Below are 26,412 nucleotides of genomic sequence, written 5' to 3'. Positions count from 1 at the left end.
TTTCTGCTTCCATGAGTCTGACTATTTCAGACTTCTCAAATAAATGGAATAATATAGCATTTGGGGTTGTGTGTGTGTGTGTGTGTGTGTGTGTGTGTGTGTGTGTGTCTGGCTTATTTTACTTAGTGTAATATCTTTAAGAATCATCCATGTCCTTGCATGTGTAAATCTGTAGGTATGTTGTAATATTCCATTGTATGCATATATCATGTTTTGTTTATCTACTGATCTATCCACTGACACTCTCATGGCACACAGGGTTGTCAAACTTAAATGTAAATTATAACATTAAGATTCTGCTTTCAATCTTTTTTTGTTTCGTTTTTTCGGTACCGGGGATTGAACTCACAACCTTGAGCTTGCTGGGCAGGCACTGTGCCACTGAGCTAAATCCCCAGCCCTTCTGCTTTCCATCTTAATATGAACATTTTCTACTAAGAGATAAGATATAAATATCTCTATTTGTTGTGGCTCAAGAGGGCCTTTTAAGCCTTCCTTAAGGTTTATAGATACTCCTATTTTTTTTAGAGGCAGCACCACACATCATAGTAAAAGAAGCAGTATCCATTCATATTTCACATTTAAATAATTACTAATTGATAAATATTATTATTTGTAATTTTACTTTAGAACTTATTTGGCTATGCATCACTACCTTAATTTAAGATTTGTTGATATTCCTTAACAGTCATTGTACATTTCCCAACATTATTATAAAAAAACCTTCCAACGCTGCAAATTATTTCTAAATGTTATGCAGTTTTGATGAAATTAAAAATAATTAATGTAGTGGGTAAGCTCTTTTATAGATGTTGACTTAAACATGCTTTTATATCAAATTGGTTTTTCCCTATATTTTGAGAAATTGCTTATTTTATGTCTCAAATATTTTTAGGTAAACTGATGCAACGCTATAGCTTGTGTCTAGATGTCCCCCCAAAGCCTCATGCACTCATAGGTGGGGCTTTTTGGAGATGTCTGGATGATAACTAGATTGGTTCAGCATAATTTTGGGTGTGGAAAATGGAAGATCCGCCCAGGGGATGAGTGGCACCAACCAAAAACCTGGTAGCCCGGATGGGATGTAAAGGAAAAGGCGGAAGGCAGGCTGGTGGTTTCTGCCTTCTGCCTACCTTGCCACAGACTGTTTCTCCTGGCTGTTCCCCTGTAACAAGCTGCACTGCCTTGGAGCCAGATTATGGACTGAAGCCTCTGTAAACTCTGAGCTAAAATAAACCATTCCTCTCTTACCTTGTGAGTGTTGTGTACTTTGTCTCAGCAGTGAAAAGTAATTAAGACATAAGGTCATAGGCCCTAAACACAGTCTACAGTTCTAAATGGATGAAACAACTGAGGATCTACCATTCCACTTCTACAGCTTGAAAAACTAAGCTCCTAGGTTTTAATACAAGATATGAGAGCATTATTGGACCTAGACAGAATCCTTCTTCCTGGAGTGCTACTTTGAGAGATAAATATTTTAAAATAAAAATATATGTTGGGAGGTCAAGAAAATGAAGAGAAAAACTTTGACTCTTAAAAAATTGAAGCCATTAATAAAGTTAGACACAGAGCACAGAAAAGAAAAAACAGGTGACTCAGTGGAGCTAAAAGCATCTAAAGGAGCTATCCCAATTTGGGGTGGGAATCAGTAGACCCCTTTATGTTCCATTTTCATAAGTGTCCCTCTTGCCCTTCCCTTATCCGATCTCTAAACCTCAAATTTCTGAATCATTCTTCAAGAAAAGAAAAGAAATAAAGGAAAAGTTTTATTTCAAAACAAGTGAAAACTGGAAAGAATATTCTATGAAATTTCAATTAAATATATGTCTTCAGAAGGCATTTAACTTTTGAAATACCCTGACTCATGTAATACTTGTTTAAAGTGCTATAAAAACATAACCTGATTTTAACATTCTGAAAGACTGGCCATCCAGTAATTAGTGCTGTAACTGCTACTTGCGACTGTTCTCAGTAGATAACTGGGAGGCTTGTGTGTAGACTAAACAGACTTTCAATGGGAATCCTTTAAAAACATACAGCAAACAATCACACCAAAATATTAATTTGCACTCAAATGCTTGATACCACAAGACACTCCAATTATCTCTTACTGTTTAAGCCAGAAGACTTTTCCAGGCTTTAAACTAGTCTCTGAAGAGATTTAATTCAATATTACTTACCCTAAAGCAGTCAGCATGCTCCTTTTTTGCCCTTCAGGTCAATGAGAGTGACCCAATTGAGACCCAATCAAATCTAAATATGTCCCCCCTAAAGAACTATTCACAAGGTTAATTGTATCTTGGTTCTATTTGCTGAATAAGGAATCAGTTAAAGAGAATAGCAAAAGAAGCCATAAATGGCTCCATGAAACATATAGAAGTGAGAGCCATATATGGAAGCAGATTCACTTTGCTTTTAACCCTCATAGGAAGGAAATAAACCCATGAAAGAGACATTTCTCAGGCTTTCTATCATCCCTGTAATCAATACCAATTTTACTCTTGCATCAAATCATGCCATTTGTGAATCCAAGGAGGACAAAACAGATACCTAAAACTATTTAGTTAGTTGCTCAGACGTGAATGCATTAAGATGCATTTGCTCACTGAATGGTGGGGAAACACAATACTGAAATGTGTAGTCTAACAACGTGTTGTTGAGGGTGGAAAGGCAGATTACAGTGAAAGCACTGGTCGGTGTTAACATTCAAGGTTTATGTGGGCATGGAAAATAAGTCCAAAGACTCCAATTTATAAAGAAATATAATAGGAAGAGAAAAATGCTGTCTACAATATATGCAAAGAGCCATAATATCTAAATCCTTAATGTTATGTTCAATTATAAAATATACTAAAGCAAAAGAGGAGACTACTCTTCATAATCTTAAAATAAGAACAATAATGATTACAGGGCTTACTATCACCAAACATTATTTGGAGTTCTTTTGGCAACTTTTCCCAGTCTTCAGCACAGTCCATCAGGGGACGGAGGCTGGAGATCTTAACTCATGTACTCAGACCAGAAAACAAGGGAAATGAAGGAGTCAGAATCTGGAATTTTCCTGCTGATTCTTTAACTACATCACCTACCTATTAGCAAAGCTGGGGCACACAGATAGAAAGATAATCCAACGAGCATGCACTCTTGTACTGAAGTGATAACTGGTCTGAAACAGGCTATTATGGAGAGAGGAGAGTCCACACTGTGAGACAGAGGGGAGAGTCATCCAGAGCCAGCAGTTAAGACCTTCATTAACAAAAGACTTTCATATCCTTGCCACTGGGGCCAAGTTCCTCTAGGCAGTTCCTATGTGTTGATTACTCAGAGTTTCCAGTGTTAACACTTCTTTGGCTTATTCTGGACAATGCAAACGTGACATTTCAACAAGTCGTCTGAGATAAGAGTTTGGCGACTTTGGATATAAATCTGTTTCCTGCATATGGTCGCAATAACGAAGTGGAATTCTGACTTTCCCATCTAAAATGTACCAATGTTCATATTTTAGGATCAAAAATTATCTTCAGTCTTTCTATCAGGAGTCTGTGTTTATTTGTGTAACAATTCATCCATGTAGTCATCCATTTATCCACCCGTACATTACCAATGCTGCACGGAACTGAGGGATGAGTTGGAAGGTGGTTTATGTGGGTTTTTTATAGGCAGGATCTGAATAAAACTTAGCCTTCTAAGTGTAAACTTCATTCTGACAACCTTCTAATTTTTAAACTACATTTAACAATTGCCCCTAGGTGCTTTTCTTTTGATTAGTTCAATATATAGCTTCTTTTGAAAGTTCATGCTTAGTGCAATGATTTCCTTAGAAAGGTGTAGAACTGCTTACCCATTTCATATAATAATTAATCACCTGCTCCTCCCTGCTAAATCTCCTTACTTACTCTCCCAAAATCTCATTGTGTTTGGATTAAAAGAGGTCAGAAAACTTGATCTCCTCTTCCATGGCACCTCCAAAGTAGTTTGTTTCACAGTAGCGTTTTCATCTTTCCTGTCTAACAGCTACTCTCACCCAGGTGTTAAGCCAGGACTTGAACTATCAGGATCAACATTTGAGCCAGGATTAGCTATCAAAGGAAGGCAACCATTTACCAGGCCTCATGAGGAGGACTGACTTTCAGAATAATTCTTCCCTCACAGACGTAAGTCTAACATATCGAAGGGGTGAAACAGAGTCACAGAGCAAGTAAGATTTGTTAAATAGTAGTTGTGTGCGCAGATCAAGGACTGCTATGAGACAGCAAGACACAAAGATGCCATAGCAAATAGAGTGGAGGGGAGGCTGAAGCAAGAACACATCTGTTCATCTTTATTGTATAAGCCTTTGAACTCTGAGTAACTGACTAAACCCTCGGCACTTCCTTTATGATATTTGGCTTTTTGTTTCTTTCAATCATCCAGGTAGGATCCAGTGAGTTCTATAAAAGAAATCATGCTCTCTTAAATGATTTAAGGTAAAAATATAGAATAAATTCAGTGAGAGACATAGTTGAATAAGGACTCCTCAAATGTGACATATGCCCAAATTGTGCCTGTATTACTGCACACTTTTGTTATTATTGTTTTGAAATAATGAAACAACTTTATTGAACTAAAAGCTTGCATGTCACACCATCTACAAACTTAAAATGCAAGATTCGGTACATCCCAGATCATTAACAGTTGTACAACTACACCCAGCAGCAAAGTCCGTGCATCATTTAATTGCATACTATTGAGGTGTGCAAGGAAAGAAGCCACTTACATCTTTCAGAACGAAAGAAATGTGTTCATGTGCTTTCTTTCCCTGGTATAGGTGCCCTTTTTATCACACAGTTGTTTTCACTAGGAAGTAATTACACATGACTATGATGACTGTGCATGGGGCCACACACAAAGTCTACAACCTGCACCTTTTGGAGTTTAATAACTGAGCTCTTCAGCAAGGTTCTGTTGTGTCTTTTATGAGGTGTGTGTTTCAGGGACATAGTCAGCATCAAGGAGCTGCTATTAATCCACTGTTTGAAGGATTTTCCTGGAAGGGGGTCACATGCTGAAGTGAGACTTTCTGGTGAGAACTAAGCTAAGCCTGAATATGGCTTCCCCATTGTGTCTTACATTCTCGAGCATGCCTAAATTAGAATGTGTCTGATAGAGCTGAGAGGATATTGCATTGCTGCCTCACTTCTTAAGCACAGGAGCATAATACAGTTACACTCCGCTGATGCCATCTCACCGCCGTGAAGTATGCATCTAACTCATGGCAGACTTCACAAGGTCACTCTGTCTATGTTAAGTTTCTATTTCAACAGGTGGATTTCTCAAACATGTCCAACTTGTGGCCCCCTGGCCCCCTGACCTCTTTTCTTAAAGTTATAACAACACATACATGTAAAAAAGGGAGCATGTCTACCTGTATACATTAAATCATTATGCATTTTCTATGTGGCCTGAGATTCTTCTTCATTCAATGCTGCCCACTGAAGCCAAAAGGTTGGACTCACTTGCATATGGAAAAAACCTGGATTTTACTCTTAATGCAACAGAATATCATCAGAAGTTTTTTCCCAAAGGGGCTATGTAATTGGAGATTCATTTTTAGCACAATCTTTCAATTTAAAGGAAAGACCTCTCTCTCAATTTTTCCCACTAAAATTCTCATTTAAACTACTATCACCTGTGCTTGGATCTACTTTGGCCATTTTGGTAATCATATTGATTTTTTGTCTATCACTTTATCATGAAAATGTGCATACTTACAAAAAAGTTGAATGAATTGTGTACATGCACACACACACACACACACACACACACACACACACACACACACAAAACCCTGTATACCTATCACCCTGAATAACATCTAAATTTTCCACAGCTGACGAGGCTCAACCTGTTCCAATATCTACATGCCATGTGACCTCATTTCTAACTCTCTCCCTTCTAACTCATATCCAGGCACACTGCCACTCTCACATGTTCAAACATATTAAGATTTTTCCAGGTCCAGGGCTTCCATTTGGATTTTTTTTTTTTTTTTTTTTTTGCTAGGTCTTGTCCTGACCCAGGTACTCAGAGACATTTTTCTGCTCTTCCTCTTGGAAATCTGTCTTCTGCTCCCAGTCATCTCTAACCCAATACATTACCACACTTGCTTGGACATAAAGCAGCCACAGCTGTTAGAAATACTCTTGTACATTTGTTTTGGTATTCATTTCCTTTGTATTTCATTTCACTAAAATGTGGGTTCAAGGAGACCTAGGAACTTACCTGTTTTAATCGCATCCCAAACCTGATATCTTAAGCAGGGCTTAAACTTACAATGGGAATTGGAGTCAAATTAGTATGTGTTGTACAAATGTATAAGTATCATGATTCTATAGCTACCAAGAATGGATTGCTTTGGAAGAAACACAATTCAAAGAGAAAAATCTTTAAGACTCAGAACACACAGCCACTTGTGTATCAAAGTATTTAGCAGTTCATGAGGGAAGTGTACTTCTTAAGCAAGCACAAAAGAGGCACCTGTTTACTAGATGACTTATAAATATGGTTCTCTGAGCATTGGAACCATAGTCACAGTGGACTTACCTATGTCAGGGACACATCATTAATACGAAGGGAAGCGCTACACACAGAGAAGAAAACACTTGACTTTTCTCTGTTGCATGGACAAAAATATTGTGAAATATTTAAAGCTGCTGAATTGGTAGCTCTGCATTATCTATAAAACATTTCTAACCTATTGCAACTATTTTCAGTATATCCTTTTAGGTTCAGTTTGACATTTCTTCCAAATATTGTGGAGGATATTTTTCTCCTTCATAACCTTCTTCCTAGCACCATGGAAAGCTTCAGGATAAAAAGAGAACTGTGGTGATTTTCCTACTAATTAGTTGCTCTTATTAAAAAGAGCAAGATAATTGATTTTAGGATGCACTACCCCTTATTAAGACCTAATTAAGCTGTATATCAAAGACTAATTAAATGGCATTATTCCATCTCACTGATGAGTCCTGATGCTTGGTGAATAGATTTGGGTGGTAGATGAATACTCTTGGAATAGATTTCACAGCCAGACAGATAAATATAGATGAAGAAGCTGAGTAAAGGGAATTTTCGATTATCTAAACCTAACACACTTATTGGTATTTCTTCAGCCTGACAGTTTGAAATGCACAAAATGAAACATTTAAATACAAACTCAGCATTGTGGTAGGAGAGGGAACAATGAAAGAATGCCCTTGGAAAACTGAAAATTTAAATATGCCATTCATCTTTCCAATGAGCACGTGGAGTAGAGGATTGAATGTAGTTATTTATTTAATCTTTTAATGAGTCAAGGCACTCAGTTTTGACAAACCTCAGATAAGAGATCGTTTATGCCAGTAATAGATATCTGAAAACCTCAGACCACCTTTAAAGTTGCCTATCACTATCCTTGCTGGACTGTTCTGGTAATGCAGGGGAGGAGGGAGAGGAGAGGGAGAGTGGTGAGAGAATATTATGATGGTAAGGACTCTGTGTATACCACAAGCACAGAGATGGAGGGATCTATAGAATCCTCCCTTAACAAATATTTGGAGAGTAAGAGCTATCAGTAAGGCAAATATGTTTCACATTTTTATCCTACATATTTCTATCACTACAAGCTAATATTTTCAACACCAAATCAATCTATGGTGTCAGTATTCTATCTGACAAAGAAGATCATAGCATTCCAAATGTTATGCAAATCCAGCACTTGTTTTAAACCCATCAAGCTGACCGGGTACTGCCAAGTATGTGTCTTCAAGGCTGTGTCACCATGAGAACAAAAACTCATCATTCTATTTAATCTATGAGGTCATCACCTCTTTGGATTACAGTGGGGGAGTCTTTCAAATTCTTTAGCCCTCCATAATACAGAAGCCTTTGAATAAATCACAAGATATTTGCAGAAAGTAATGATTTTACCATACAGCTGGGCTACATTTGATTGTCTTTAATAGTTACCTTCACTGGCAGTATAATAACTTGCAAACAATAACATCAGTCATATGTCACTTTTGCACTCATTACTAGCCAAGGTATAGAACCAACAATCTATACTGCTGAACATCTAAATTAAATATCACTATGTATTAAGTGCAGGTTATTCCTTTGAAACTGAACTTTTGCAATTATAACATGTATTTTGAATTATCTGAAGGACATCTACCCTTGAACTGTTTTTGCTTTAATACACACAGAAGTGGAGGTAGCTGCAACCTCACTGAGAAAAGCTGTACAAATAGAGAACTGAAATCTCTTACAGGAAAATGAGAAAAACAATTTATTTTTAGCTATCTTTACAGAACTCATGGACAGGTGATAAATGTTTGACTCAAGTCTTTCAAGGTTGTCATCTTAGGTATTCAGTTAGATTTAATCAAGTTTATAATAATATTTAGATTAGTCAATCTAGATAGAACTAGTTTTTTCATTTCATGTAAAAGATGGACTTCAACATAATTTTTGATAATTATACAATCTACAAAATTGCTGAAAAACAATCAATTAATAACAAATGTAATTCTTTCTTTCGTTTTGCATCTTGTGCCTGTTTTTACTAATAGAGGTAGAACATGCAGGAAGGATGGAGACAGAGGGTGTAATTAATCTCCTCATTTTATATCTCAGAGGGAACAAATCTTTCCTGAGCTAAATGTTGAATCCATAAATCCATGAACCTAATAAACAATATTAACAAGATAGAAATGGAGACAAATTTATTAATTTCTGTGAGATGCTTGCAAGAAAATTACTGCTGTTGTGGTTGAAGAAATATCAATAGATCATGGAAGCAAAGATTGATAGTAATTTTAAGACAATATGAAAATGAGGGACATTTTTGACAACTGCAGACATCCAGGTTCCTGATAACTGGTTTACAATCATTAAATGGAACATATCTTTATCTAACTTTCCAGAAAGCTACTAATCTTGAATCTGATCTCATTAGGAACAAGAAAGTCTCAAGGGAGTAAAAAAAAACCACTAGTTTGCAAATAATCCCTTTATGTTTAAGAACATGTTATGGCTTGTGTCTACATGTCCCCCAAAGCCTCATGCAATCATAAATGGGGATTTTCAGAGGTGGCTGGATCTAAGGTGTGTGATGCTTGGATTAAGTGTGTGGTGCAGAAGTAATACACGGTGTGATGCTAGGATTAAGAGTTTCCCACCCTGGATATGAGTGGAAAGAATATAAGGGACAGAAAGAGGGCTGCTGTGGTTGTTGCCTGACACTTTCTGCTTGCTGCTTTTGCTGCCTTCTGTCTCCCATGAACTGTTTCTCCTCTGTGATTCCCCTCTGCCATGCCACCTTGCATTGGAAACAGCCAACTATGAACTGAAACTTCTAGAAACCGTGAGATGAAATAAACCTTTCCTTCTTTCACTTTGAGTGTCAAGTCTTTTGTCTCAGCAGTGAGAAAAGTAGGTAAGACAGACCCAGCATTTCTTCATGTAGATGACAGAGGACAATTAGAAGAGACTAACAGCATTACAACTTCAATCTGAATTTCTGAATACAGTGGAATTCCAATGCATTCTCCACATGCTGAAGACTAAGACTAAAACTAGACCCATTCCTATCACCATGCACCAAAGTAAAGTCAAAATTGGTTAAAGACCTAAATATTAAAACAGAAATGCTAAATATATGGGAAGAGAAAATAGGAGGAAATCTTGGAGACACAGGGGTAGGCAGAGAGTTCATGAGCAAAAACCACACTGCATGGGAAATATGTAAAAAAATCAACACCTGAGATCTCTTCTTATTGAAAAGTTGTTGCACATCAAAAGAAATCACCAACAGAGGAAAAAGAAAACTCACAAATTGGGAAAAATTTTAGCCAACTGTCTCTCAGACAAAGGATTTCTATCTAGAACATATAAAGAACTAAAAAGCCAGGCCCCCAAAATTCAAAGACCCAATGCAAAAATGGGCACCTGAGATGAATACACACTTCTCAGATAAAGAAATACAAAAGGCAAATAAATATGTAAGAAAATGTTCAACATCATTAGTCATTTGAGGAATGCAAATTAAAACAACACTGAGATCCCATCTCACCCCAGAAAGAATGGCTCTCATCAAAAAAATCAATCAATAATAAATGTTGGAGGGGTTGTGGGGATAAAGGAATCCTTCTGCACTGCTTGTAGGAGTTCAGGCTTGTGCAACCACTACAGAAATCAGTCTGGAGATTTCTCAGTAAGCTAGGCCTAGAGGTCCCACTCAAATCAGCTAATCCCCTCCGGTATTTTCCAGAAGAGCTGAAAACATCATACCATAGTGATATATATGCATCCATGTTTATAGCAGCACAATTTGTCATAGCTAAATCTTGGAAACAACCCAAATGCCTACCAACTAAGGAATGGAGAAAAAAAGATGCAGTACTTCTATGCAATGGAGTATGACTCAGCTATGAAGACATAAACTCGAGGCTTTCATAGGTAAATGGATGCATCGAGAGCCCAGACTCATAAGTGAAGTAAATCAGATTCACATGTGTAAACATCATATTACCTCCCTAGTGTAAGAACCTGAAAAAGTAAATAAATTCTGAAAGGTACAGTATATACTGTGAGAGGGAAAGAAACTGCTCAAAAGAAAAGAACAACTGCGATGAGGGAAAAGAGAAAAGAAAGACAGAAGGGGAAAGTATGTATATTTATACACAAAAGATAGCTAAGGGAATTATACTGCTAAATTTTATTGGTTTATTGAAAGGAACAGTTAATGTTTAATGGTTTGATCAATCTCACATGCCTATATTTGTTTATCTGAGTAAACACTTCAAAGATAACCATATGTAATACAACAACCATGGTTAATTTCCTATCATCTTATTTTAAAATTCTGTATCTTTTTTATTCTTTTTTATGTTGTTTTATTTATGTCTTTGTTTTTGTTATTTTGTTTTTGTTCTTTTCTCTTTAAAATAAAAAAGGTTAAACTATACACTTAAAAAAAAAACATCAGAATGGGTCCAGCAGGCCCATCCCTTACTTATCTACTGTAAATTTTTACTTAAGTGTAGTAGTAGTTGCCTGTCCACCTCAGTACCTTTCCCTGAGGGATACCAGAAGCAATCTATGTGTTTTTCCAAGTGGTATGATAAATGGTAAAGAGTGTGCATATGTGCAAAAGTGTCAAAACAGGATTTCTACCCATCTTTATGCTCCATCTAACTGGTTTGTGTATGTTTACTTGAGCATCACAGTATCTAATAGACCCACACCACTCCAGGATTTGTTAAGAACAGATCATGCATCCCAGTAAAATTGGCTGATTAAAATGTGCTTTGATTTAGTAAAATTGGCATTCATTTATGAACAATTTAGGAAGTCTGTAGGTCCAAATAACAATCATTTAATATGTATCATCTCATGGTCACTGACTTCTGCTAAAGGACAGTGATAGATGAGAGGTGAATTTGTGCTTGATTTGGTGGATTTTCACAGCTTGTTCAAAAGCAATTGGCAGCTCAGGAAATGCAATGATTTTTTTCTTGAGACAGGTTCTCATTATGTAGTCCAGGCTGGCTTTGAGCTTGCTATGTAACCCAGGATGACCTTGAATTCATGGCATTCCACTTGCCTCAGCCTCCTGAGTGCTGGGATTACAGGCATGTTCCACCATGCCTGGCAATGATTCTTAAACCTATTAGGAACTTGAGTGGGGATAGCCCCAATCTCTGAGATTTGAAAGTACTTGTGGGAAGTAATAAAACTACAGAAACTAAAACATATGATATTTGAAATGCACCTTAGGTGTTCTATTTTAGGTGTTCTATTTTAATTGCCAGTAGAACAAATTTATTCCTTTAAATTATATAAGATACATGGTCCAGACATTTGTTTCCTTATAAATTTTTCTTTAATATTTTCCTTCCTTTCCTTTTCTATTGTTAAATTCTGAAGTTACAGTTTGGGAAATTTCAAGGAAAATACGGTCATTTAGTAGATACAGTAATACTAGAGTTTCTTCAAATTATGAACTCTCATCTTTATTTTTTCTTTTTCAAAATTTCCTAATGGTTTCTCTCCACCTTTTATCTGGTTTCATAATGGCCATTTATTCACAGCACATTTAGTACCTTCCCTAACAACTGTTGACCTTAGGGAATTCAGCATCTTTGTTGACTAATGCAAAGCCTGGCAGATACGTTCAGTAATGACTGATTGAATGAATGAATGAAAACATTTCTATACTTCATCATGAAGAGTGGGATTTTAATTCCTAAAGTTGCTTAACACTGTTTACGGTTGGAAGAGATATCTCACTACTTTTAGGAATACAAGGATCATTGTAAATTTTCCCTTGATCCCAGTGATTTTCAATGTTTTTTAAAAGTGACTCAATGAGCAAAGTATATTTGCATTGTGATTCATTCCTTATACACTTATCTTCATATATAAATACATGACCTGCACAAATTTACACACATTACTGAGACAAATATCTCATGAAGCAGTACATATGCTCACTACTTTCCTATGGCAGATATCTAAAAGACACTCCCTGAATCATGCCTTTGTAAAATCCCCTCCCCTTGACTGGGAACAGTAACTGTGGTTATGATATGATGTTGTCCCTTCCTTAGCTCTCATTGTGTAAAAAAATAAAGGAACTTTTCTGGATGGGATTCATGTCACTAGTTGAATTTAAGCTAATCAAAAGGTAGGTCATCCTGTGTGCCCATGACCTAAGCATCGATCCTCTTACAATAGGGTCTACAGGTCAAAGACTTTTCCTGTCATGAAGAACGAACATGCAACTAATTTGACGAGGAAGTGTATTCTTCCCCCAAACACATGAGCTCTCAGATGAGGACTGTAAGACTAAAATAAGACTCTGTCCTGGCCACACTGCTATTACATCTTTGTGAGACCCTGAATAGAGGATCCAGATAACCTGTACCCAACATGCCACTCATGAAGTCTGTCAGATAACAAATGTATGCTTAAGCTGCTAAACTTCCTTGCAATTTTGTGGTGTCATTTGTTATATAGGAGTAGAAAACTAATACTACCTGATTTCTTACCTCTGTTTTTAAACTGCTTGTAAATCAAGCAAATTAAGAGAATTTCAATGAATTATGAGTTATAACTCACATTTCAAAAACCACACACCTGTGTATTAAAATCATCTACACAATGATGCCCAAATATTAATCAATAGTGCTTTATTCTTTTGAGTTAAAGAATTTGGGTTCAGAAACCATGTTAAAAGGTCAGTTAACTTTCTCAGCCACTTATATCATGAGTTATCCATTTGTTCACTTTCCAACATTCCTTGCAAAACAACTATGTACAAGGTAGTATACTGAGTATGGTTTACAAGTGCTGTCAAAATATACATTATTTCTCACCTCTTATATCTTAATGTATGACAGTTTGAATAAAACGTCAAAAACAAAAATAAACACTCCTAATGATAATGTATCCATAAATATTTTCCAAGTACTATTTCAACTAATGAAAATGCTTTAAGGGGTAATCAGGGGAGATATAAAGATGGACATTTTATAGTGCATATATAGAAGGGCCATCATATCTAGTAGGAAAAATTAAAATTTGTAAATAAGTAAGGACTCAGCAACAAGTATGTACTCAGTAATGTCAGAGTGACACATACAGCAGAGCGATAAACTCTATTTAAGGAATCCAGGGAGGGTTTGCTGAGAAAAGCTTGTATTTAATATGGAATCTTTGAGTAGAAAACATCTGAAAATTATCTCCAGATCTGAAAGAACTTTCCTAGAATTGTGTGATCCTTGTCTAGAAAATCTTCATAAGTAATTTGGCTGCTAAGGTAATGAAAATAGCTGCAATTTTTTTTGCTTTGAAAAGAAGATCATTACATAAAATCTTACCTTTGAAATACAAATTAAATTATGTATAATTGGTGCTACAAATAGTATACAGGTTAGTTGCAAATCAGTTAAGTTTTACGTGGGTAGATGTATGAAAAGAGAGGAAATTCACCCTGGTGTCCTTGTTATTACATAAGGGGAATGAGTCCTAAACCGTTAGGTTACCAAGTGGAAGAAGAGATAAGTTAAACACTTTGATGCAAGAACTCAAAGCTGAGTGTTATGGCTTACATCTAGATGTCCCTTCAAAGCCTCCAGTGCCCACAGGGGACTAAAATTTCTACAACTATGAATCCAAATAAACCTGTCCTCCTTTAAGTTTTCCATGTCAGGTATTGTTGCTCAGTGATATGAAAGTAATGTAACTAAGACACTGAACTTTATACATTTTTGAAAGAATTGCCCTAAATCGAGTTCTCAGCACCAACCTTATAAAACATGCTGTTCCAGAGCCTAGTTTACGTGGTTCCATTACTGTTAAACTAGTCACACCCTTCCCTGCTCTCTGCTTTGCATGATAATAGCAAATGCTCACAAAGAAAGCATATCCACAAAATGGATCAAAATACATACCACACAGTTCATGCATTTGACTTATAGGAACCAGGTTACTGGTTTCCTCTTTGAGATACAATTCTGGAAAGATTTGCTGTTTGCTTTTCTAATCTGGGGACGTTAAGATGCATGACACTGTCGCATTTTACTTTTCAAAAGCTTATCCCTTATTGTATAAGGAGAAATAAAAGATCTGATGAAGGAAGAGGAAATTAGCTTCATTGTCCAGGGAATAGTTCTTCAGAAAATGTCTCTGCTGTCATGAATTTAGTATTTTTTTTCGAACACACAGAAAAGTATTCATCAGTTTTGCAATGAAACCTGTGCTTACCTGACAGATACGCTGGTGATACACTGCTTCTTCAGAAGAGAAACATGGCATCTCCTGAAGACTTTTATAATCATGATTACCTCCAGAAACACAGTATTTGATCTTCCTCTCAGGCTTTGGTGTAAGTTTTGAAAATGCTGGAAAAGTTTATTTCCAGATGATTCATTATTTTTAAAGGAGGATTATTTTTTTAGAGGAGGGGGAAGAATACCAATGTAGAAAGAAAGCATCAACGTGTAAATAATTCACATCATAAAAATAACTCTGTTAAAAGCTTAGCAGAGGCTGTTGTTTCTCCTCTGTGACCAAAGGCAATTCTAAATAAAGAACAGCACTGTATATGTACTAGTTCCGAGTATGATGACTGCTAACGTTCAAACAAGTAAGAAGGCATGAGCAGCGGAATTACACCTCTCGCTTCCCAGCGTGCAGAATTCTGACCTCCACCAAGAGCTGTAGCTAAGCCTGGAATTCTCCTTTCAAATAATTCTCAATCGCGTATCGCCTCAGAATCGTGACTCATTTGACTTTTTAGCAGATTTTCACAATTAAGAAATGCAAATATTGACTATGAAAAAATGAAGGCAGCAATATCATTTAAATTTGCACAGTATTCTGACCATATGAAATTAATCATTCAGACCATTTTATTCTATTTCACCGTGTTATTTTCATAACACATATTAAAACATTTATATCTTATTCTGAGTCCAAATAAATGTAGGCTGTGTTTAAAATGGTCACATTATCATTTTTTAAAATTACCATTAAGTGTAAGGTCATAGACCAATGTAAAACAGGACATTTCTGGATCTGAGGATTTCATTATTACTCACTGTGAAGCTATTGTAAATTTGTTTTAATGAGAGAAAATTGTGAAGACTTTAGCTCATAAGGTACATTTTATATGCCTTAATAAAAGAAAATGTCTTAATCATTTAAATGACACATTATATATTTTTTTCTTCGCTGAAAATTTACTAAGCATTCAGTGCTTTGCTGGAAAATAAATATTAAAAAGCAAAAATAAAATATAACTAAAAGACAAATCGGCAAGGTAGATCTCTCACTGTTATCCTCTATCTTGGTATTTGTCTCTCCAAGAGAAGGTGTACAGTCTTTTTAGTAAGTATTTATAGTAACGGTTAATTAGTGAATTTCTAACAATGTTAAGGATCAAATAGAACTAATCATTTTTTTCACTTTATGATTGCTTCAAAACACTTTTTGCCCAACAGTATTTCTGACAAATGTAATGTTTTATTTGTGAAAAATTTATCTTGAGATATTTGGAAGAGCAGTGTCCCTGCTGCTGAATCATGTTGAACATACAATTATGGATCTACTACACACAGATGGATCTGCTCTTCGGTGTTCCTTTCTAGGTAGAAAAGCTGATGACTCCATCAGTAATTAAATTTCTCTGTTTTTCATCTGTGAAATGAGGATTCTGTTATTTACTTTTTTTTTTTTCTTGTTTGTTTTTCTTCGGGTTCCAGGAATAGAACTCATGACCTCACACTTGCCAGGCAGGCACTGTGCCGCTGAGCTAAATCCCCAGCCTCTCTGTTATTTACTTTAGACTGTTGTTTGGTGAATTAAATACCATGAGAACTGCACTTCGCTTGCCATAGGGTGTGGTGTGTGGTAAGTGCTTTATAAATATTGTTTATGAATGCTGGCGTTTTTCATGATAAGGTAGATATCTGGCCCAAAGTAAGGATACCCGCCAAGTGTGAAGAGAAGTAGCAGTAATTGCTCATTTAATTAAAATGAATCTGAGCATATGCCAAAAAGAAAGAGATGCACCACATTTAGAAAACAAAACAAACTTCTCTCACATCTTTTTTTTTTTTGGTTTTTCTCCGGTACCGGAAACCGAACTCAAGACCTTGCGCTTGCCAGGCAGGCGCTTTGCCACTAGCTAAATCCCCAGCCCCTTATCTCACATCTTAAATTAGACTTTATCTTCATTCTTTCATAAAGGAAAGTCACACATGAAAAATAAAAACTAACAAGTGAAGTTAACTTTTGATTGATTTCAAAACTGCCATGGACCTCGCTCAGTCCAGGTCACTTATATTCATTCCCATATGGAATGGGAAAAATATTGTAAATTATATATATCATAGGGATTAATATTCAGATTCTTTGGAAGAATTTGTACAGCTCAGCAGCAGCAACAACAATAATAAAATGATAGTAACAAAAAACCCTGAATAAATTTTTCTACAAGAAAGTTACATAAATGGCCAATAGACACATAAAATTATGCTCAAGATCATTAATCATTAGAGAAATTGAAATCAAGCCATACTGAGTTACTACTTCATACTCACTGGGGTGACTAGTGACTACTAGGGTTGTAAAATGGCACAACCAATTTGTTCATGTGTAGTTCTTCAAAAAATTAACCATAAAGTTATTATATAATCCAGCAATTCCAGTTTTGATTATAGACCCAAAAGAATTCAAAGGAACTCAAACAAATGTAGGTACAATATGTTTATAGTGACATTATTCACAATGACCCAAACATGTAAACAATGCATGCATTCACCAGTAGCTGAGGAGATAAATAAGAACTATGATATAGATGTACAAGAAAGTATTACTCATCCTTCAAAAGGAAGAAAATTTTGATTCGGGGCATAGGATGGATGAGCCTTAAAGACATTTCTCTGAGTGAGATGTCAGTCACAGAAGGATGAATGTTGTTTGCTTCCCCACTGAGAATGATGCTTGTGGAAAACTAGGGTGATGGGAGTCAGTGTTTAATGAGTACAAAGTTTAAGTTTAGGAAGATGAAGAAGTGCAGGAGGTGGTTGTGTCGGAAGGTGCAGGGCAGGAAGCTTCTGTGCTTCTTCTGTGGCCCTAATCTTCCATGTCAGTGATGATGATGTTTGCCCTAAGTGCGAGCTGACATTATTGTAAAGGAACTTACTATACATTTAAATATGCTAACTTTCATGCTACTTTTATTGATTTATTGATTGATTGATTATTGACTGTCTTTTAGAGACAGGGTTTCCCTGTGCAGTTCAGGCTGGCCTTGAGCTCACTTTGTAGCCCAAGCTGGCCTCAAACTTGCAGTGATTCTCCTGCCTCAGCCTCCCGAGTGCTGGGATTATAGGCTCATGCTACCACGGCTGGTCTCATGCTACGTATATTTTCCTCAGTATAATAAACAAATAGATAAAAACCTTATAGCCAAACATATTTGTGTTAGTCCAGTTCAGGTCTTCTGAATCATTTACCTCTTTCTGTTACTAAGTAAACATCAAACTCAGGCTCTAGAGTGTAAACTGCTGAGATGAAGCCGGCCAGCAAGCTGTGTTTGTGGATCAATTTTTTTTTCTGGATCTCTGTCATATTCTATTTCCTAACTTTCTGGGTTAAAGCCTAGAGGAATCAGTGAGAGAAGCATCAGGGTGTGTTCAGCGCAATGACTTAGGCGATTCTGGTGAGATGATTCCCTGCCTGCTGGCTGGCACGGGTCTGACTCCTACTGTGTGGCGTTGCTGGAATGTGCTCCATGGGTGTGGTAGGCTCCCCAGATCTGCGCACTAGCTTGGCTCCTCTTCTGTCACAGCCCCACCACAAGACTACTGAATCTGTAATTCAGCAAGTATCCAGGCAGGAAGTGAGATGCCAGCTTCCCTTTAATGTTGCCTGTAATTTCCTTTGAAGTATTTCAATACACACGGTGGAACATAATAGTCTTTGTACTGAATCCGCTCTCAGAGAAGTCAGTTTGCACTTGATCTAGTTTATCAGAAATGTGTAGTTGAATGGGTACAGGCCAGCACCTGAAATGATCTACAGATATCTGAGGTAAGCATGTTAAATATCCTTGCCCACGTCTTCCTTGGAGGGCTTATCAGTTAAGATGACGTATGTGAAAAGAGTGAAGTTTAAAATTTGAGGTTTGACTAAAAAGTCTGTCTTGCCACAAACAAGGGGGAAATAGCACAGCACAGCTTAAAACATTTAAAGAAATATATTTAGTCCATCGCATGCTGCAGTTACTCTTGTGCTCCTTTCCAGACATGCATCACAAACACATTGGTGGGTTCTGTCACCTGGTTCAAGTGTAAAATTAGTTGCTCTTGTCATTAGAATGATCACAGCTCTCAGACAGCCTCTTGTCAAAGCACCTAACAGCCAGAGATTAGAAGGTCCTGGGTTTACAGCAAGGTTGAATGCTTTAGTTTTGTGTCTCCTTGGAATAAATGTTTGCTTGAATTGCGAAATGTGTTCCAAATGCATAGTCGGGTCTCAGTAATGCTAGTGAAATAAATACATTGTAAAGAAACCTTAAAGAATTACTATTTTCCATTTGCAAAAAGGAAATGAGGTCTGACTAGGAAATGGAAAACATTTATAAGGTGGGAATCTAGTAGAAAAGGAAAACTGGATAACTAGATGAACGAGTGAGTAGGCAGAGAAGTGAACGGTTTTATTGTTGTTATAATATTGAAAGGATTTACCTGCTATTCTCTTTACACACTTAAGCTTGCCTTGGAGTTAGATATAAGACACCCTCCTGGAGCACATGCCAGGGGATACCAAGTTAAGTGTCTGCCTTGAGCCTAATTATACCTTCTTCTAAGTAGAGGCCCTTTACTCTCATGAAGTCATAGGATCTCAGAGGAATAGCAGCTCCAGGAGCAGCTGTAATGCTGAATGGAACCTTAAGTAAATAGCCTAGAAGACCAGTGAACAATGAATTATAATAAACCAACTATAATTAGTAATAAAAACGTTAAAATAACTGTACTCATGAGATAGTACTGGTCATATCCTTGCTGTGTTCTGGAAATAATAGAATCTTTTTTTTTTTTTTTTTTTTTTTAGCTGATGTAGCTACAAATGGTAATTAAAAGCTGATTTAGGATCAAAAACAACCTCAAGGTTATAAATATAAGTAGCTAGCTCTGAAAATAGCTTGTTCATGCTCACATATTCACTTTTTAAAAATGGGGAGGGGCTTCAAAGTGTGTTTAAAGAAACTGAGCAAAACCAGGTGAATGAAATAAATCAATCAATACAGAAGGTTTTATTTTTATGGCTAAAACATATTAGAAGAGGGAAGCCAGCCAGTGTAAAGTAAAAGAACTTCTTATTTATAATGTGTTTCTATAAAGACAGGGAAAGTATTAATTGCTCATGTCTATTCTATAGCATGTAGGTTCAACTAGAAAATAGTAGTGAACAATGCAAGTGAAAGTTCAAAAGTTTGGAATGTCCAAAAGTTTCAAGTGACAGATAGAAAATTGCTTACTCAATCTCCTCTGTTGCAGTGTGGTACAAATATCTATTTATCATTATACTTTTCTCACTCTTTCAAAATTCTTTATTATGGTTGATTAAACACTCTATTCAATACAATCATTATCTTTAGATAAAAACACAAAACCACGGGAGTGAGAATGCACAAAAATAATTAAGGGCAAGGTTTAAAAATTATGTCTCATAATATGTTTGATACTTTGGAATGAGTATGCTATTATGTAAACAATGAGTCTCCAAGGGAAGCACTGTGCTCCTAACAAACTGTTATAGGAAGTAAGGAGGAAAATAATGATAGAGTCATCCTCACAGGTATTATAGCCAGTTTGGGAAAGAGAGACTGATCAGCTAATGACCCAGACATATGTACAATGACAATAATGCCAAGTTGTGTGAAGGAAAGTCCACAGCTTATGAAGAAGGGGATGGAAAAATTAGCCTACTCTGGAAAGATGGAGAGGATAAAGGCCTGAAGAACAGGCCTTGAGCTCAAAGATGAAGGATGAGCAATATCAAAGGAGCCAAGGGAAGGAGGGGGAAGAAAGAACAGTGCATGGGAGTGAGGAAGGCGAGTGATTTTTGTCTGCATAAAAAAGTTCTGTAGTTACAAGTAGCATGGCCTATGAGAGGAATTCATGAAATCCACAAGGAAGGCATTTTGAAAATGTACCTGTTCTGTGAGATTATTAAGGAGAAAGGACACTTCGGTGACATGAGAATTTACTTTCCTCTCTCCTGAGCTACGGGCGTCCTTTTACAAGCAGAATATAACCTCAAAGTCTGTCTGTATGTAACACTGTGAAGTTCACCGAGGAGAGCAAGAACATATTGGTTAACCCTTATTTTAGACAAAAAGAATCAAGTATACGTGTATATCCTCAGGGTCTCAGTTCTCTCACACCCTAGATCTTCAATAAAATTTAAATAAGTCAAACCATCAAAAATACTCACAAATCATGACAAAGCTAAGATTTATTCATTCATTATTTTTAAAAGATCAATATTAGAAAGCACCTATCAATGACCAAATGTTTTGCTCTGATTACTAGGAGTAGTAACGATCAAGACCAAAAGTCTCGTGAAATTTACACATTAATAAGACTAAAGAGGTCATAAGAAAGTAACTAAATAAACCACACAACAAGTTTGGATAAAGGCTGTAAATTGACGGTAAAATAACGTCATTCTGTAATTTTTCTTAAAAAAAAAATCTCTATATGATATCTGAGAACAGATATAAACAAAAGATGAAATGAAATCCACCTCAAGAAACATAGGTGAAGAACAGCCCAATGCAGAACTCTCAGGCTGACGGAGTACTCGGAAGTTCCAGGAAGGTAATACGGCTCGTTGAATTATGCTGAAGCTCCATTAAGGGGGCCAGCTAGGTCCAGATAGAGTTTAGAATTTCTTCTGAGACTGACAGAGAGCCGGTGAAGGGTTTTAGGCAAGGACATAGCTGTATGTGTGAAAAGGATCTTTCTGAATGTTTAGTGGAAAATATCTGGATAGTTGTAGACCACACAGGTAAGTAGAGAAACCATCTCTGTGTCTTGGCTAGTAGGAAAAAATGAAGTAAAGAGTAGAACAAATACATCAACATGCTAAAATGAAAATGAAACAGCTGAGAGTAAAAGATTATGGTATAATCACGTGACCAGACAGAACTAAATAAGTAATGAAAGGTGAAACAAATGAACAAATACATCCATTCAAAATACAAACTGAAACATTTATTTGTACAAGATCTGTAAACCTGAGCAGACCAGAGAATACCTATTTCCATACAAGACCCTTTGGGTGGAACTACAAACTGTGCTATGATCTTATCTCTGTTTCCTACAATATCAGGCCTAGATTTGCATGTTATATGGTTACACTGTTTACAAATGAATATTTTTGTATTATTGACATCAAAATCTTTTTATATTTCAGATTAACTTCTTGTCTGAACACTGAAGGAAGCCCTTTAATGGTACTCTGACTATGGCCAAGGAACACACTGTTTTAAGTCATCCCTCTATGATGATTTGGCCTTACTTTTGTCCTCCATAAAGGTGTGCCTTCTGCTTGTGGCCACCTCTGCTTAACAATGGATGACCCACTGGCATTGTTTGACATAGATGCTTGGATTTTAACCTGGGCCTTTTGAGCACTTCTATTTCTCTCTGAGGGTTGTATTCTTTTTGGCTTCTAGGGTAAGCTTTTCTCATTAGCAAGTACTAATGAGCAATCCAGTCAAAGTAGAAAAAAGACCTTGTCATACCTCTGTCTCTTGCAATTTATGTGCTGCTGGGTGACTTCCAACTCAAACAAAAGTAGGGTCAAAAATATATTTACAGACATGTCATCAGAGAAATAAAAGATTTTTCTTATGATGTATCTCACCAACTGAGCAAGGGCCCACTGTATTGGAATCAAATAAATTTCTATGTTTTCCACTGAAGCCTTCATAGAGTTACTAGAACAACATGTATACCTGATATATTTTTAGTGTTTATTTTATTTCAGGCAACACTACATGCTTTCCACATTTTATGATTCAATCTTTATAGCAAAGTCACTAGATGGGTTTTGTGTTTATTTCCATCTTACAAGTTGGGAAACTATAATTTGAAGATAATACATATCTTGCCAAGATTAGATAAGTAGAGAAGTGGTAAAAACAGAGCTCCTCACAGGTCTGCATTACTACAAAATTCCTACATTTGCTACAAGCTACATTATCTTCTGTGAAAGTAGAGGACTTTGTCCTTCTTGCTATATTCTGCACTTCTTTTTTCTTATGTTTAAAAAGAGACTAATAAGAAAATAGGATATTTAACTGGAAAAGCTTTGTGTATGAACTTAATTAATACTATACTAAGTTATCTAGATAAAATTTTAAAATATTAACAACAACACTAGCCAGGCATGGTGGTGCATGCCTGTAATCCCAGCACTCGAGAGGCTGAGGCAGAGGTTTGTTGTGAGTTCGAGGACAGCCTGGGCTGCAAAGTGAGCTCAAGGCCAGCCTGAACTGCATAGTGAGACCCTGTCTCAAAAGAGACACCACCACCAACAACAACAACACTAATTTTGTCTACAGATTATTTTGATATTGATATAAATCAAATAGCAGGCCAGCCATGCATTCTAGGATAAGCCAATGCCTAAGATTTGTCTAAAATCCACATTATATTTTAATGCATTTAAGGAAATTTTTGTGCCTTGCTTAACTTTTCTCACTCCAGAGTGAATTATTATTCTTTCCATCTCTAAACAGTAAAAAAAAAAAAGAAAAAAAAAAGTATATTTCCAAACAAGATGGGTAAAATTTACAGAATATTGAAAATTCTGCTTCAAGGCTAGAAAACTTGGTTTCTTTAATAATTTAAACTGGTATCTTCCTAGGTGGGTTTCACAATTGCAAGGAAAAGTTAGGAAGTGTGAGACTGCCTTCCCCAGGAAGTAAACTTTTCTTAGCATAGCGATCAGAATGTTTTCCTCTTTGTCTTCAATAGATCAATAATACAGAGGCTGCCAAAGTATCTATTCAACAGAGGGCTCTATTTCAGAATTCACTGCTGAATTGTCTTCAAGCATAGCATCCAATACCCGTACTCATCAATTTCTTAGGTCCTCTGACCATAGCTTACATGGATCTAATATCAAGAGTTCTTATCATAACTCTTTTACATTACAGCAATTTCCTTTGGGATTATATTTCAGTAAGTAAAATGCTCCTTGGGAACTATTTAATTTTTTTCTTAGCTTGTTCTTTTTCCTGCTGATCTACTCCTGCCCCCAAATCCCACAGACTTGTCATTTTTAAAGTTGAAGTATCAGCGTTATCCTAAAGTTTATTCTCCAAAGGCATGAAAACACACACAAAAAAGCAAAATGAAAAGAAAGAACTGGGAAAGTACACACTTACACGCACACACGAAAGCTATAACTACATATAAAGCATACCTACACATAAAAACACAAAAGAAATAATTTTAAAAGCCCACTAAGACCCCACAGAGAATGCAGAAATGCTTCATGCCCCAGGTTTAAAAATTAGACATTAAGTAAATGATAAAAAATGATAAGTTCCCGGTGGTCAGTATGTGTGTGTGCAGTAGTAGGGATTGAACTATACAGCCTTTGAGCTGAGGTTTGACACAAGGCTTCCCTAAGTCACTAAGTTGGGCTTGAATTTGAGATCCTTCTGCCTCGGCTTATCAGAGAGCTGAGATTATAGGTTTATGGTACCAGATTCAGCTCTCTTCTATCTTTGAAAATAAGACTTATCTGGAAAGTAATCAGTCTTGTCAACTAGAGATGAAACATGCCAACCCCAATCAGCCCATCTTTGCCTTATCTGCCATCACTATTCTCTTGTTCAGTGGCTGCTTTACAAGGCAGGTGAGACAAGAATAGGCCGATTGGGGCTGACATTTTGGACCTCTAGTTTTCAGGGCTGATTATCTTCCAGCTAGGTCTTATTTTTAGGGAAACATGAGATTGTAGATTCTTGATAGTTTTCAAAGTACTATTACATATATTATCTTACTGTCTTTTTAAAACTTTTGAGCAAATTTGATGCAATATAAACTTTACCTCGGTACTATGTCATGTTTCTGTTTCATGACAAAAAAACAAAACTGCAAATACAGTTAGGTACTGAAAAAAAAAAAAAAATCAAAGCTCTTACTAACCAGAGAAAAGGCCTCCATAAAGACAGCAAAGACAGTCAAGTTTCAAATAAGCACATAATTGACGACAGCTTGGAACTCTTCCAAAATCTCTTTCACCAACTGGCTAACACTGAGGCTGAAACACTCTGGGTGACAGGGTGCACTCTGGGGTGAGAGCCACCAGCTAGGAACCTCATTAGAACACTTAGGTCTACCTGCAGTATGGGCTTTCTTCATCTAATGCAATATGCACAACCGAGGAGAAAGGAATATCATGTCTCTCCTGGCAGGGAGGTCACCTCCAGATGATCCCTCAAAGTGAACATCCAAGAAAAAGATCATACTCGCCAATAATGTGCATGTATAAAAAAGAATCTTGATGGGGTTTTACATTCAGGTCCATTCATGGCTTTCAAAATAATTTTTGTTTTTTGTCATGATTACTGAATTCAATTATGCCAACAACTTTCCTTGAGAAACGCCATGACAGGCTCCGTGTGTTATAACATGAGTGTGAGGATAGCATTCCAGCTTTATCAGCAAGTAGTTTCTAGCTTAAAGATGGAATCAGGGAATAGGAATATTTGGAGAAGCAGTGAACTGAGAGGGTAGAAAGCACCCAGATAACTAATCTAAACTTGAAGCAAGGAGGAACAGCTGTTTTTGATAAACACATGCATTTTCTTTCTCATGCATGTGAGCAACAAGAGATGTGAGAATCCAGACTGAGAACAAGAAAATACCAAGGAGAGGCTGTTGATTTGCATATTTACTTAGACTCCAGATGCTTTTGATTGGGTGAACACAGTAGCAACTCTTTAGGTTCCTAACACATGTGCTATCATTCCTTGGAGATTACCTACAGACACGCAGCAACCAGGGGCTGCTTGCAAACACCATGCAGAGCCGTTTGGATGTCTGCATTGAGTCTGGAAGACAGGAAAAGCATTGGGTAAAGCTATCAGCTTAGGACACAAAGGTAGAGCTGAGCATAAGTGATAGGAAATATCCACACCAAAAAGATTGGCCCGCAGAACACAGTGAATGCCAAGGACAGAGGTGGATTAGTGGGTTTATCTCAGAAGTGACAGGTTTCTGCATTTCAGAAGCATTATGCTGGAGTGGGTGACGGAAAAGCTTTGTATGAATAAACTGAGATCCTCATTCACTGGGAAACCTTGGGTTTCTCTTTTGATCTAAACCCAGTTTGGAAATCTGTGATTAACCCGACAGAGCCAGGTTTTCTTCTGTCTCAGTTGCTGCTTCAGCATCTGAGCGAATGCTGAAACACAGTGCCAGTCACTAGAACCATTAACAAACACGACACAGAAGCCAAGAAAAAATGTTTCGAAAAAACAAAACACAAACAAAAAGTTGGTTAATGAAAGTTTCTTCTTTGAATAGTTTTGCTTTCCTCCTAAAAATCACCCAAGCTACTTCTGTGCATCTCTATGGAATAGAAGTATTCATTTCATCATTTAGAGAGAGACAACTATAAGTTATTATTCATCTGAGGTTTGGACCTAATTCAATTCAATGAAAAGGAATATACTGGGCAAGGATTGTGAAGACTGCAAAACAGGACACCTTACTCTGTCACCTGGCTCTCAAGAATGCCTTTCTGGGCTGCGGATTACCTCAGTAGCACAAGCACCTGCCTAGGAAG

The sequence above is a fragment of the Chinchilla lanigera genome, unplaced genomic scaffold (genome assembly GCF_000276665.1).
Source record: "Chinchilla lanigera isolate Chin_1 unplaced genomic scaffold, ChiLan1.0 scaffold00007, whole genome shotgun sequence".
Taxonomy (NCBI): domain Eukaryota; kingdom Metazoa; phylum Chordata; class Mammalia; order Rodentia; family Chinchillidae; genus Chinchilla; species Chinchilla lanigera.
The sequence above is the reverse complement of the archived record's forward strand: the minus strand, read 5'-3'. Positions refer to the sequence as shown.